Below are 15,397 nucleotides of genomic sequence, written 5' to 3'. Positions count from 1 at the left end.
ATAACTAATTGTTCAATGCCATCACTTACCAAATAAGATGCAAGATAATTTAAAAAATTTAACCTCCCGAGATCAATCAAGTTCCTTATTTCTTTGGCTCCAGAGAAAAATCGAGAATTCATTAACAGTGACAACTGGCGACCATCGGTTATATCAGTGCTTTGTCTCACGATCAGTGAAAGAACGGAAACTAGAAATTTTGCAATACAAAAAATTCTGCTTACACGGGAATTATGTTCAAAATTACGAATTTTTCTTATATTCACCCGCAGATTAGATACTTCATCCTATATACCGAAAAGAAAAATAATATCGTGTTTTGAATACGAATCGATTCTAATGTTATAAAAAAATTTTCTCTACAAATTTCTTTCACATAAAGCGTATTAAAATAAAAACAAATATTTGATGTCAGATCGTTGGATCGTTCGCGTTAAAGCTATTCAACAGGTTTGATTGAAGTATTTAAATTTTGTCAAAACCAATGGACACGGAACTGTCCAGCCGTATTACACGCGATTCGTATAATCATGTCTAGTTAGGATACGAATTGCATGAAACAGGACTCCTATCGGGTGAATCAAAGGATATCGCTACAGCTTTCGATCTGGGATTGCGGTTCGATACCGCGGACGTAGGCGGGTTTAAGGCGGGCGTTAAGGTAGAAGGTACGCACGCAGAGGTCGAGGGCTTATCTTTCGGTGTTGCCTCGGTAAAGTATTTCTGGAGGCGAGCCGCAGGCAGGCCTTAGGAACGTAATTAATATTTATTCCATCCCCCGTTCGTGCAGGGGAATCCCGTCCCCACCCTCCCTACCTGCCGCGGCACCGCGTCCCGGTTTTCCCATTCCCTCTTTCTCCTCGATCCAGAATTCCGCCTCTCTAAAATCCCAGCTCGCTCCTTGTAAAATCTAATATCTGAGGAGGCAGCGGGCGGCGAGGTGAGTCTCGGGACTCCGGCGCTTCGAAGGCAGCGTGAGTATTCAACCCCTGTTTTCCCGGGCGTTCAAGGGGCGGAGTCAAGACGCTGAGCTTCGTCGAATAGCGGCGCAAGCTCGCGAGCATCGCGTACCGGGATTGGCGGAGAGCTTTCTTAGAACCTACCCACCTGGAAAAAAAAATTGAATAAAAAATTGTTATCCACCGACGCTATTGGCCCCCGAGTTTTCTTCGCTTTTCCGAACCTTTAAGGGGCCAATGGCGCGCTTAAAGCTTCCTCGAGAAATCGATAAGTTGGAGCAAGCAAAGCAACGCGCCTCAGGCTGCATCCGTATTACCGCACATATAAGTACCCTACGCCCGAGCGTCCGTCGATCCCTTGCACCCACGTGACGTCGCGTAGGTTTCACCCTTCACCGATCACGCGAACCTCTCGGCAGGGCTGTTTTTTATCCCCTCTACGGAATCGAGTCTCGCACTCCGAGGGGTATGAGGGGCTGGAAAATAGAAGGGGTACGTCGCGCGTAGCCTGGTTCCGGTTTCATTTCAAGTTTCCTCCCGTAAGACAAGATGAGACAAGGCGAGTGAACCCTTTGATAATGCTCAGGCATCCCACTTCGACGAGACTCGCTGCACGACCGTTCAATTTCTCGTCTTCATTATCGGGCCTCGAAGGCACGGGCCAATAATGGCGAAATATAATTCCACCGTCGGCGAAGGGGAACGACCTCTGCGAACCTGCACGCCTTCGTATTAGTCAGACGCAAACTTTACACTGAGTTTGCGATTAAAAAATGTCCACTAATTAAGATCGAGTGCGGCCATTTCACGTTTGAGATTTGGTCAAAAAATTCTTTACGCAAAAACATACTCGTCAAAAAATAAACCCTTCATTTCTTAACGACTTTTTCGACCAATCCGACCCGCAATGGACTTAAATTTGTTACTTCAACAGCGCCCATTCACCAAAATCTGATGATGATCGGAAAAATCTAGTGAAATATAACAAAATATTTGATCACTTATAGTAGTTATAGGCAATCTTAAATTTAACCTGTGTTTTTATGAAATCTTCATCTTTGGCTGCGGTTTAAAAATTTGGTTGTATCTGACTAGATGTTTCTAAATTGTAAGCATCAGAAAACGGGCATTGCTGAAATAGCCTAGTTTATCATATCTCAAACGATATTGAGCGAAAAAAAATGTTTAAAAATTATTGGCTCGTTTCTTAAGAAGTTGGTTTTCCATTAAAAAACAAATTTGATGCGTGAACTTCAGATCTTGATCAAGACCTCGTAAAAGTCCCCATAGCATATATTCTTTTTATCATATTCGAATGGACACTTTTAGCGGAGAAACGTGCGAGGGAATTTTCACGAGATTCGGTAATCCGAGGATAGCAACGACTTTGTTCCAATTAGTCTTCAGACGGCGGGGTTCGGGCGTCCGTTGAATCTCCGAAATCCATCAAGGGGCGCCGCATTTGACCAGACAATGGGAAGAGACGCAGAGTCCGCAGACACTCGAGTCGATTACATCCGGGCACTTCGTTCTCGCCTTTGAGACGTCGAGTTGATGGCGAAACCTGATATGAAAAATTGACATTCCGAGGAATAATTTAATCACAAGCAAAGGCGTGTGAGACGTCTGACTTCCTACTGCAAAAGTCGAGCGTTAATCGAGCGAGAAATGGCGACGCGTCATGTATTTTTGCACGCGTCAATGCTCACCCCTGCATGTCGTATACCTACATTACCAGCCACGTACGGTTTGGCGCGTTGACAATTTCGGCCAAAATTCTAATTTCAGTTATGCCTGCAGGTAATTGCAGGCAACCCGATTAAACGCGTGGACGTCCCTGCGCCGTACACCGAATATTTGGAGAGCGTCAAATATTACCGTAAGTGGCCGCAACCAATCGAAAATCAAGGTTAGGCTAGGTGTAATCACGATCAAGTGGATAATTCAACGCTCAAACACTGCAACAGCACGGAGATGTTGCAGGTACAATTTTACCCAACGTTTCTTCCTTTCTCGTACAGAAAGAATCGGCGCGGACTTTTGATTAGCTTTCCATGCCAGTTTTTACGTTGCGCGGAAAGTTTTCGACACCATCTTTTTAAGATTATTATCCGTAAAACACGTTCATAAACAAAATTCTTTGGAAAAAGATGCGCTATAATCGAACGAAATCAATAATCGACTCATGAACTGGTCAACGGATTTAAAAATATTTTGAACAACTCTTAGGCTATTGAAGAATCAACTTTGCGAAATTATTTGGCAGAAGAATTGAAAAGTCACGTTCTGTCGCGTATGATAGTTCTTAGGTACAATGTGGATATCGGAAATTTGCAAAAGCGAGAACGGCATTTTAACGTGAATATGATTTTTTAGAAGATTGAAAATCATAATTAAAGGCACACGTTTCAATGACGAAAGATTGTCAGAACGGAAGAAAAAAGTTGTATATTTGAACGGAATTTATAACCGACACAGTGATACTTAAATATTAATGAATATTCTACATAATACCTACTGAATTGCAGTAAATTCGACTTTGAGGATAGGTAGACTGGAGCCGACTTCGGATCGAATCAAGAATGCAATAACCAAACTGATGTAATTACGGGCAATAATCGAGAAACGCGACACTTTCAAAGTACATTAACGTCAATTTCCATCTAACCTCTCGTGCTCCTCAGTGTTTAGCGAGAACTTACTTCGAGTCTAAGTTGTGTTACTGGCTGCAAGAGGGGCTGGCTGGATGCTTTCGAGGCGAGAGAGGAAGAGGAAACTCGGATAGAACCAGAGGGACAGAAACAGCGAGGGTAAGAGAGGCGACCTGGCATTATTAATGTTACAAGACACGTGAACCGAGTGAGTGACTGAGCGAATAGCAAGGCATACGCTTCACCGTCCATGATTGTCTCATTGTTTAAGACGGAGTTAAGGCACTAGTCGAGAGAGTCTCTCTGCGAATGCACCTTCGTTGCGCAAAAATCGCGGTAAGTCCTTGGTTGCAAAAACACCCAAGAATCGTTGAAATTCGGAAGGAAATTCGACGGGCGGAAACGTATATCTATGTTTTTGTTCAGCTTGTGTGGTATGATTCCGCGGGGCTTTTGCTAAACACCGTTCGCAATCCGAACCGACAGATTGCCGAATCCCTTTTCGCCTGATATTCGCTGGAGGCGCGCCAACACCCCGTAAATTTATTTTTAATCCGCGGCCCGGGTCTGATTGGTACTGCTGCTATCCTATATCCTCGGTGAATCCATTCCAATCCCGCGGTATCAAACAACATTTTTTTTTTTTTTTTCCGAAGATGAAATAAAAACGCGCGCTCGATCCGAAGGGTGTGATTGAATCCGTTATAGTCAGTGGTCGGACAAAACCACGGAATTGTTCAATCGTGGCTCGACGATTCAAATTACCGCAGACCATGCTGGACCCACGTGTTGAACGTCCATCATTGAACCCTAATGACACCTAAAGCTCAGAGGCTTTGCTCGATGCCTGGTGCGATGTTGAAAAATTAACGATCGAATGTGTAGGTAGAACCTGATGTCGGAATACTTCGTGTTCGATCATATGCATGAGCCATTTGTAAGGATTTAGGAGCGAACAGATGCAATCGGGATACGTGCGAAGGAAAGAAATTTCCCACCAAGCAGAGGTGAAGAAGAAATTTATGAACACCATTACCGAATCCTGTTTTGGTATTCTTCGCGTTTCCTGAGATGGGTGCAGGTTTGAATTCTCCGTGAAAGAAGGGTAAAGAAAGAAAGAAACACTGATGCCAACCGCGAACCAGAATCAGAACCCAGAACCTAGTTGTGCCAGGGTGCCGTGAGAGCCATATCTCGATATACTTGTTTCCATCAGCGATTCCCCCCCCCCCCTCCCCCTCCCCCTCCCTGGGTAATTGAAAATCATGTACAAGTTCCTCGCGTAACTGGATCGCCGGCAGGTTTACTGTTCCCGTCTGTCACTGCGAAACGGACGGGGTTGAGTGGAATGGGGCTGGGGAAGACTGACCAGCGGTCAAGCGTTGGGAAAAGGGGAAACTTATATCTCTAAGAAACAAGTTTTGAGAAAATCGTACAGAGAGACGGTACGGAGAACGAAACTACTTTCAGTGCACGAAGTCAAACCGGATATTTATTTTCAAGTTGGTAAAACGAGGGGTGTTCTTTAGAACGTTGGTCGATTCTTCATACTCACAGTAGCTTTCTGCATCTGATGTCAGAATATGCTGTACAATCTGGCTAGACGCGAGGGTGCAAGTCTTATTGTTAGATTTTCGGTTTTGATTGGGACTTTGAGCTCGAATGTCAGTTGCATTGTGCAGAGTGAAACAGAGACTTGGTGCGATTTGCTCGAGTGAGAAAAACGAGAAGCAGCCAGTGAGAGTGCGGACGGAAGTGATCAAACCTTAAACTATCGGTACATTAGAATAAGTCGCAGCATTGCAAAGTGTCAGACTGCATTCTGAGGGATAAGCATAAATTTGGTCGGTTAATACGCTATCATCAATAATTTTCTAACTTGCGAGCGGAGCCAATTTATAGGGAGGCTGGCAGGTCGGACTCCTTAAACTAATATTATAATCCAAACTGACATCAAGCCATGCCTATGGTTAAAACCAGCGTCTGACAACTATTGTCCGTAGGTATAACCGAAGGTATATCGCAGGTGGAAGTGGGCAACGATATTCGCCGGTATTTTTTCTCCAATAAATATGACGGGATGAGGGGAACACGAAGGAAGTGAAAAATCCACCCCCGGTGGTTTCACGTCGATACAACTATGCGGGGGAATATTTTTCCCCAGGCATAAACAACACAGCCACCTTTCCTAGTATGCTAATAAAACGGATCTTATAGAGAGAAGACGCCATTTTGAATAATGTCGACCAATCAGAACGAGCGAAGCGTCTTGGGGGTGCGCGAGGGTGGAAAGCACCCCCGACTCGGAGCTCTGGCACAAACTACCCTTATATTACACTATGAACCCCCCCTCACCCTCCCCCGTCTACCCATCGCGCTGCCGCCGCCACCCCACCCCCTTGAAACTCCATAACCAGAGATAGAACTAAATTGCTAAAACATTTTCCATTACGAAATCCGCTCTACCGATTGTTATTCCCTGCGAGGGTTTCCCCGTGCCTCGTAAACATTTTTCGCTCGAAACTTCACAATCGCGGAACGATATTACCCTGTAAAGTGTAACGTTCGTAAAATCAAGGATTATACTTCGACTGTACTACTTCAGCCGTTGTTTTCGCCCGTGTGATCAGGGTTTATCTTTACATCGAGTCGTTTTATACAGTTATGGTATTGTTTCCGTGATAAAAATTACAGTATGTACGATTCGTGTGTAATTACGATCGATATTGTCACAACACGATGCGTGTTTTGAATTATATTTGAACTCTGAGTAGCAGTCAGCGAAGGAAACGCATCAAAGAAGCTGACCAGTTAGACATGTGACGCAAACTATCGTCTAGATTTTTGAAATACGTATTACAGGAAAAAAAACGGGAAGTTAAAAATATCAGGTATCAACGATACGATGGAATAGTTCAAATATTTGAGGCAGAGCAAACGATGTAGTTACTCTAAGACTACGGATTTTTCCTCGTTATATGTCACTCATATTTTTATGTTGAAAAATATGACTTTGTTCTTTAGGAAAGGCTAACAACAAACACGTGGCATCTATATTCTAATGGTATTTACTCAGAAACACATTTTAAGGTACCTATACTTGACTTTAATTACTACGCAAGCATATTCCGGGCGATTTTTTTTCCACGTTTGGAACTTTTTTAGAATAATCATAATCTGAAGATTTGTTTCTACTTTCGATTAGTACCGATGTGAAAATTTCATTTTTTTATTTCCTGAGAGAAATGACGCTAACTCACTCATACTTTTATTTACTCTGAATTTTCGTTGCAGGAATAATTTTCTGATAAAATAAAGTGGAACGAACTTCTTCTACAGTAGTTACAGGTACATCGCTTAGATAAATTTGACCCGCTCCGCTACAGTGCCTGGGTCAACCAAACACTCCATTACCACTGGAATCAACAACAGTCGACCCCACAAACGCCGATACTAATATAGGATCGAGTGGTCCCATCAAGGCAACAGACAAATATAAAATCAAATACTGGTACAACATGTAGGGTCGAAGTTATGAGTAACGTTAACGCGGAAGAACAATGAAAACGTCGAGTATATCTTGTATCTTTGGGATCACTTCAAAGACGTTTAGTAGGTATGCGTGTTTCGCGTTATTAAGGTTTGTCGAATTCTGGACTGATCTTAGGTAGAAAAATAACGATTTTTCATGCAAAATACTGCGTTGCACGAACGTCGGGAATATCATCACCTTGAGTCAACTTGAGGACACTAGACGCAACTACAATTCCACGTAGGCATAGTATTCGCGACTACTATGGTTGAACAAGACGTACGCGACGTATTTGCGATTCGAATAATGTATTTCTGCATGGGAGGAGGAAATAACTGAACCGAAGCAACGATGACGGTTAGAATTTACGGGCGAAGGTAGAACGTAAACTGTAAGAGCATCAGCTGAGGAGAATCTCTCTGCTGATTACGATGGCTGGGGCTGTCGTCTTAGACACGAAAAGCGGTCTCGAGCTCTCTCGCCCGGTCTCCGCGGTATAGGAAATGTAGGTATTCAGTCGGGGGTCTTAAGGGATGGTGTCTCATGTTTCTCATTTCATCATGCAGCGCCCCTTGGAAACCCAACCTAGCACATAGGTGGATGGGCTGTCTTCTGTTGGGTGGCTGTTGGATCTCATACATACATTAACGTCGCTTGTCAAGGGAACCAGGCCTCCTCTCTGAGACTTAAGATATTGCTGGAGACCCGTTCGCCCCCTCCTCCTCCTCCTCCTCCTCCTCCTCCTCCTCATCCTCTTCCACTTCCTCTTCCTCTTCCTCAGCCGCTCCCTCTCTTCGGTTCTCCGTTCTCTCTTTACCGTCTCTACTCTAGCCTGTCAGTCTCTCCGGTACCCTCTTCCATTAATTATGAAGCTTTCCAAGGCAAAACGGAAGTGCGTGAGCCCAAAGACTCCAAGATCCTACCCCTCTGAATCGTTCACCAACGTTACCAGGCGTCGGAACCGAGAACCGAGAGCCGAGAACGCTCGCGGCACACCTAAGATCGATTCACGTCACCAAGAATCACTGCGCACTAAATATTTCGGCAATCAATACATACTGAAAAATCAAAAGAACCTTTTCCCAACAAGAGACTCCTCAAGCTGTCCGTAACGCTCGCAAACATTACCTCTCATCCCGCATAACCCAGACCGGAGTTTTGCGGTCCACGAGTGTCGGAGAGAAAAATCCGAAACCGCAAGTCCGTGCATCGATGTCTCCGTTTTTCCAACGTCGTAACCCGTGGTGGCAGCCTAGCTTCAACTCGTCAGGGTTAAAACTTGAGGATGTACATCGCATGTGCATATATATGTATATATATATTTAAAGCGTGAGGTTGAAAGGCCGGGGTAGAAGTTGCCGAGTTTTTACATATGTATACTAACACACGTAGGTCTAGGGAGTGCGGAGGGTCCCGCAGGATGAGAGTAAGACGGAGGAAAATCGTTACTCACTAGTCGGTGAACCTGGCAAAGGGGCAAGGAGGGGGACGGGAACGGGGGCGGAGGAATAAAGGGACCCGGGCTCCGGATAGAGAGGCGTAGGAGGAGAATAGAGGAAAGTGGAAAAGTGGGGGTAAGATGCGATCCCGGGAAAATGGCTAAAACGCGTCGATATGAGCCTGAGATGCTGCGAGCTAGGCATACACCTAGGTTTAGGTATACGTTATACGTAATTGTACGCGTGTTGGTGGGCTACCGGCTCTGCCTGCATGTACGAATGTGCCGCGTATACTCGGAACCCTACCTTTCCTAGGGACAGAAGTATGCCTAAGCCTACGTCCCCCTTTACTGTCTAAAATGAATGCCCGGGGTAAATTGTTGGCAATTGTAAACTTGGTCATTATCCGTGCAGCTTTAAAATCTTTTTAATGAACTTTATGCGGCTCTTAATGACAAATAAACATTTTTATTTTTCCCCCTCATTCTCTAGAATATAAGAATTCATGAGTATCAATGTCACAGTTTTATGAATTAACAAAGAATTATATGATCACGGTCATTCAACCGCAATTTTTCTAATCTTGTTCATTTATAATTAACCGATTTATTTTAGTTTCTGAGAGCTACTGACAAGACAAAAATCCTTTACAGAGCAAAGTGCAAAGAGTACGATCAAGAGACGTAAAAAAGTGTTGACATTCCCTACTTTGACCCTACGTTCACCCTATCAAATAGTGATCTTGAGAAAATGAAATCGGCAATTTGTAAACAGCTAAAGCTACAATTTCCAAACTCACTGGTCAAGTAATGTCCGGTTAATCAGATAACATATGAGTGTAATATTATTTCTAACAATGTAGCAAAATAATCTTCTAGTCTGGTATTTTTCGAGTCAATCTCGCGTAGGGTAAAAAAATTTTGAGTGGCATAATATGATTTCACTTAAATAAAAAAAAGTCAGTATCGATCAAAAATTGGAAAAATTGTGCCAGCAAAATCGTTGTTATCAATTAGAATTACGTGTAGAAGTAAAGTGAAAAATTGATGGTATCATTTTTTTTTTTTCTTTAGTATAGTTTCTTGTTTCATTGTTTCTTCAAATGGCAACGCTTCTCGTTAAAATATTTATGAAGCAGTTCAAAAATAAATAACCTATCTTGAAGTCAGAGTTTAGAGATAATGAACACGTGTACCTCGGCTTACGAGTGACCTCAGTGAAAATATTGACCGTCATCGATCGAAGAAAATTGGCTTCCTTCAAGAGACGTAAACGTGGTCTGGTGGTGCGATCTGAACGTTTATACATACCTATATTTATCACAAGGCACCCTGATTGGTGCCGTTTGGCAAAGTTTATATTTCACTGTAAGAAACAAGTAAATAAACAGCATAACTTCATGCGACTGGAAGTAAACAACGATAGAAACGAAGATTAGTTTTTTAATCGTTTTCGGCCGACAGCACTATTGGATCAGGCAAATTATGCGAGCTGAAAAAGTGAGATAACTCGACCTTCGGCCAAAGTTAGGAAATCTTGTGAAATAGTTTAAAAAAATGAATCTTAACGACCGACGATCACGGCTGAAGCTGAAAGCCAACCAGAAATGTACTTACAAAACTTAAACTGTATACGAATGAGACAAAATTATTGGATGTCAAGGGGAAATATGGAGTCTAAGCAAACAGAACGGAGACGAGGGGAAGGCGAAAATGTATAGAATCCGAGATATGACGAAAGGTCTGATATAAGGGTAAAATCAGCGAAGCAAGCTGGAGAGGACTCGGCCATTTTCTATAAACGCGTCTAGAGGCAAGGCACGGCTGTTTGGAATGGCTCCTTTGATATTTTCGACGTAAGACGCGCAGCGCAGCGGCGTCGGTTGGTTGCTTCAATTTAGATAATTAATGATATGGGGGTCGAGGTAGGGAACGGGGAGGCCAAACGACGGGTTAGATGGTAGTTGCGGGCGACGGGGGTTGAAAGGCGCGGAAGGAGGCTAGTTGCTTTTGCAGTTACCAGGATGGCTGGCTCCGATCCTGAGAGAGCGAACGGGGAAACGAGAGGCGGCCAGGAGAGACGACGATACCGAGCAGGGAGCAGGGTTTTATCTCTAAGGGCTGTTTTGAATGCCAACGCAAGCTTTGCTAGTTCTGCAAGAGAACGCGATGGCTGATAGCGCGGAGAAATTGAATTTACTTCACCCCGAAACACGCCACGCGGGTGTATCTGACATCGGCGCGACGGGGACTGTTTTCCGAAAGGTTCTTCAAACAACCTGGAACCTAGGAATACCGCAAGGACCCGCTCCTATCAGCTACGCAACCTTGCCTTATACATGGCTAGGCATAAGGCATACACTCGGCAACGCCGAGCATCCTACCCCCGAACCTTCTCTAGACTCCTCCCTTTATCCAACAGTTCAATCGCCGATCCATTATTTGTCAAAGTAACGTGAGTGCCAAGAAATGTGGAAAATTGAGAAAAATCCCATTCGGACATTCAGCTAAGGCAATAATGAGGCAATCCAGCGTTAGACTGTCATCAAATTCAGCTATTCATTGCTATAATGAGGTGCGGGATACGGTGGCTCAAACTGGACATGAGGTGTGACTTCGGTTGCCTGTCTCAGGTGCAGGAATCGTTTTATTGTTAAAACAACTCAGGGTGTAAATACGGTCGAACAATTTAACACGCGGTAAAATTATCAGATCTTGAATGATTCCGACTACCGTTGAAAACTGGTTTTTCCAATTTAAATTACAACGACTATCGTCTTTCGAAAATTAGTAATTGTAGCGTGCAATCTGATTTCCGTACGTTTGTTGAAAATAAATCAACAATTGTGCATTCGTTCCGTTAATACGTCAAGGCATGGGAAAGCTAACTTGGCTTGAGTTTTGACTTCCGTGCTAACGACTTGATTGTACGCTGGGCAGAACTCAAGTTCACGTTAGTCAGGCCGCTGCTGCTCAACAATACCCGTGGTATCGCATTGTCCTTTGTACAACACTTACCATAGTTCTACAACATCCCTAACACTAAACACTTCTCAACAATACGGCAGAAAATCTAATTGCATCGAGTATTTTCATACAGTGACAGAAATTCTGTCAAAGGAAGAGTTTTCCTTTTTTTTTTTTTCTTCCTCATCATTTCGTCAACATACTTTGAATGGGACGTAATCGTCGAGTTCATCGATCTTGTTCTGTTCGAAAATGTCCATCTTGACAGTTTACGACAACAAGAAGTAATTGTAGAAAATAAAACTTACCCCCGAGATATAAGATGTGTCAAATATCAGATGGTTCGGGTGAAAATTTCTACTACCACGAATTTTTACGGGAATTGAAACATTTCGTATTATTTCGTACAAAATAGTAAATGTGCGTAGTTTTTCGTAAAGAATTGTTAATTTATTTAAAAATTGTAGCAGCTTGTAGATATTTTACTGTAAAAATACAAATTTTCATGAAAATTCACAAGTTTTTTATGAAAAACTGTGCATATTTACAATTTCATACGAAAATAATTTTTTATACAAGATTGTACGAAATGTCCCATTTTCCCTAAAAATTCGTAGAAATTATTTTCACCAAGAATGCCACGGGATAGAAGAAGAATTAAATCCATAGTATGCTCGTCAAAAAACGTTTCTTGAGCTGCGACACCATATTCATAACTTTTTTTTTTCTCTTTAAAGTTCTTTCCCAACCATATGATACGAATGTAGGGGTTTTCTCGGTGTCAACGGTCCATAGTTAAAAACATATAGAATGGCCCTTTGGGAAAGAGCTCCTCAGACTGGAGTATTAATTAACAACAAAACATTACTAAGACGTAGGGAAGTTGGTTAAGAATTTAGAGCCTAACGTAAGCAGAACAGCGGAAAAATTAATTTTCATTTAAGAGAAGTCAAAACTGAGAGAAAGATGAAGTGTAAACTTGAGATCGTAAAGTCATTCTACTTGTTTTCAACTGTGGGTCGTTGACACCGAGGAACCCCATATTCATAACCACCTGGTAGATGGAAAATGGATATCCGTTTCTCAATGTTAGTAAACAAAGCGATCGGAACGACACTTCGCGTAGCTGCTTCAGGGTCAGACGCAGGACCGAATTCGCCCCTTACGGAAGCAAGGAAATGCCGAAGTGACTACTTACACTTTTACTTTCAAAGGGTGGACTGGACCCTGCCGATGCCACGTTAAACCGGACGCTTGACCGGTATCCCACGATCGATGTGAGCATTGTTCGCGCTCAGAGAAATTCCTTGAGCAGCTACGCACTCTTAGCGCCTGCATCCGGTTTTACCCCGAGCCGTACGAGAGGTGATTTTCCTAATTTTAAACAGTTTCGAAAAGTTTCGAGGGTGAAGGAAAGGTCGGTTCCGAACGCGATATTCGAAAGTCGTAAATTATTCTTCACACGAAACCCTCGTTACGTGCTTAGAAATCATTCATACCTGCGTTTATGCATATGAATGACACAATTGCTCGCTTGCCCGAACAATTCTTAAATCACATGGCAAAAATACCTGCGTCTGTAATTCGACTCAAGTGAGTGTATAAAACTCGGTTGAACGCGATGAAACGCAACAAAAAACTTAATTTTTTGAACAACGTTCAACATTTACTCCCGTCATCCGATCATATTCGTCAATGATTTATCAGAACTTTGAAGCCAGCGTGTAAAAATACAAAGTTGCTTCCACTCACGTTCATTGATCTCTCTCCAGTTACGTTCGCGATCATGTCGGTGATCATCGGACGAATTCAGCAAGGTACCTGAAACCGAAAGAAAATTTACTTTCATTTCGACTCTCCTCCCCGCGAAGGTGAAAATATTTTTTCTATTTACTTGACTTGTTTATTTTAATTTTAAGTCGTCGCAATATGTCGGAAAATTAGCACATTCACCAGTGCAAAAAGTGAGAATATTTTAGACTCGAAATTATTGGCAAGAAAATACAACACGATCTGACACGAAACCCATCGAGCGTAAACAACTCCGTAAACTACAAGTGACAAGGTCATCGGACGTTGCACGATCATCCCTGTGAAATACAAGTTTGGTAACCCCATCCTAACTCAAGACCAGTCGAAGGTGTCCTCGAGGCGATGACGCGACTCACCATCCGATCAGTGGTCAGTCCAACAGGTTCTCAGAATGTTGACCACTCGCTGTCATAGTTGCACGGTGGGAAACGCATCGAGAAAGCGTCTTGGATTCCGACCTGCCAGGAAAATGAATCAATTTTGTGTATACAGAAACCGGGTGGCACAGCTTCGCGGCTTTCGCCCTCCCCTCGTACCGCCGACTGGTCAGTCCAACAGGTTTTTCAAATTCTGACCACCACGTGATACAGAGTTGCACTGTGGGAATCGCTCGCATCTAAGATCCGGGGTACGTGATACGAAATTTAGCAGTTAGTCGCCGCCGAGACTTCTCGTCAATCGCAGACGACCTAAGCGCGGCATTTATCGGGATTGAAATTTGTCGAAGAAGCGTTTAGGATCTTGTCTGAAAGTGAGAAAAATTTATATTCCCAAGTGCACGCGATATTGCGATCAGCGAGAGTAACAAACGGGAATTGAAAAAAACGCCACCCTAAAATTCCGGGCTTTTATCTCGCGTTATTACGCAACGATATGCTTGTGAATAATTCATCACGTCGTGAATTCAACGGTGGTAATACACCAGCGTCGGGTTATTTTGATACACTTTTTTTGGCATGGGGTAAATTGGCGCGGGCGTGAAGTTGCTTAACCGCGGGGCTGCCCGACCCCCGCTTTGTTTTAACATTTTAATTGCTTCGTATTTATTCCGTATTACACGCGCTTTTCAAGGGGAAAAGGGAAGTCGGGGTGGAGGGTCGAGGGTAGAAAAAGATAAATACATACCTGGCGGTTAAAAAGTACTTAACGCCGGCCACCAGTGACTAAGTGGTTGAGTGAAAATTTAGCGGAAAAAGTACGTCTGCCGAGGTCGCTGGGGCTCGTTTGTCGGCGTGTACCTACAACAAGACGGGTGAAAGTGAATTAAAACGACACCCTTAATTAATCACCTCACTCGCTGCCTCGTGCTGCGATTAAAACGCAGCGGTGAAAGAAGCCCGAGTTACAGGCATGGAAAAATTAAACATCAAGCAGATGCGGTGGAAAAATATATTGCACGCAATTGATGTTTCTTTTTCTTTCTTACACTAACGTAAGAAAAGATATATGCTCGATTATGAATTACCCATAAAAAAAATTCCATTGGGTTGAAATAAATTTGAATAGAATCAAAAGTAATTGTTAAAGAGATTCATAGGTTTTTAAGTAAAGTCCTTTTATATCAAAAAAATGCAAAATTTAAGAATTTTCTTCCTTCCTGCCAAACTCACAGTTTTTGCAACTTTTCCGCTAATAACTTTGTCGGAATTTTGAATCCCGTTAATTTACCTTCCGCTAATGTATACTGATCCAAATTGAACTTCGTTGAATGATTTTTGGTACGAAATATCTATCCTTGCCAAATTCGTTGGCTTATTTTATTTGAAAACTTTATTGAAAGTTGTCGAGCGAAGAGATTGTTCGACCTCGGCCAATTCGTCGCCCGCAATAACAAAGATATTTCGACTCTTCCGTTTTATGGGACATCGAAATTCCGCAAGGAGAAATGAATACGGGAAAGGGATCGGAATTCGAACGGTTCTACAGATTTCTCAGATGTATGGAAATGTCTTTAGACCGTATTCGGAGGGGTAGCCAGGTAATATAAATTCAAATCAACTTCCCTCGTCCCCGTGACCCGGCGCCCTCCCTCCGCCGG

General features: G+C 43.0%; 1 long non-coding RNA gene across 1 annotated transcript in view; it reads right to left on the bottom strand.

Moving 5' to 3' along the window:
* Positions 1-15,397, bottom strand: part of LOC124307672 (uncharacterized) — a 67,799-nt gene that overhangs the window by 27,562 nt on the left and 24,840 nt on the right. The window contains exons 2-3 of the long non-coding RNA XR_006908852.1: positions 14,485-14,597; positions 13,300-13,368 (exon numbers count right to left, since the gene is read on the bottom strand). This is a non-coding gene — a long non-coding RNA (uncharacterized LOC124307672). The remainder of the gene's footprint in view (positions 1-13,299; positions 13,369-14,484; positions 14,598-15,397) is intronic.

Source organism: Neodiprion virginianus, chromosome 6, assembly GCF_021901495.1.
Source record: "Neodiprion virginianus isolate iyNeoVirg1 chromosome 6, iyNeoVirg1.1, whole genome shotgun sequence".
Taxonomy (NCBI): domain Eukaryota; kingdom Metazoa; phylum Arthropoda; class Insecta; order Hymenoptera; family Diprionidae; genus Neodiprion; species Neodiprion virginianus.
The sequence above is the reverse complement of the archived record's forward strand: the minus strand, read 5'-3'. Positions and strand labels throughout refer to the sequence as shown.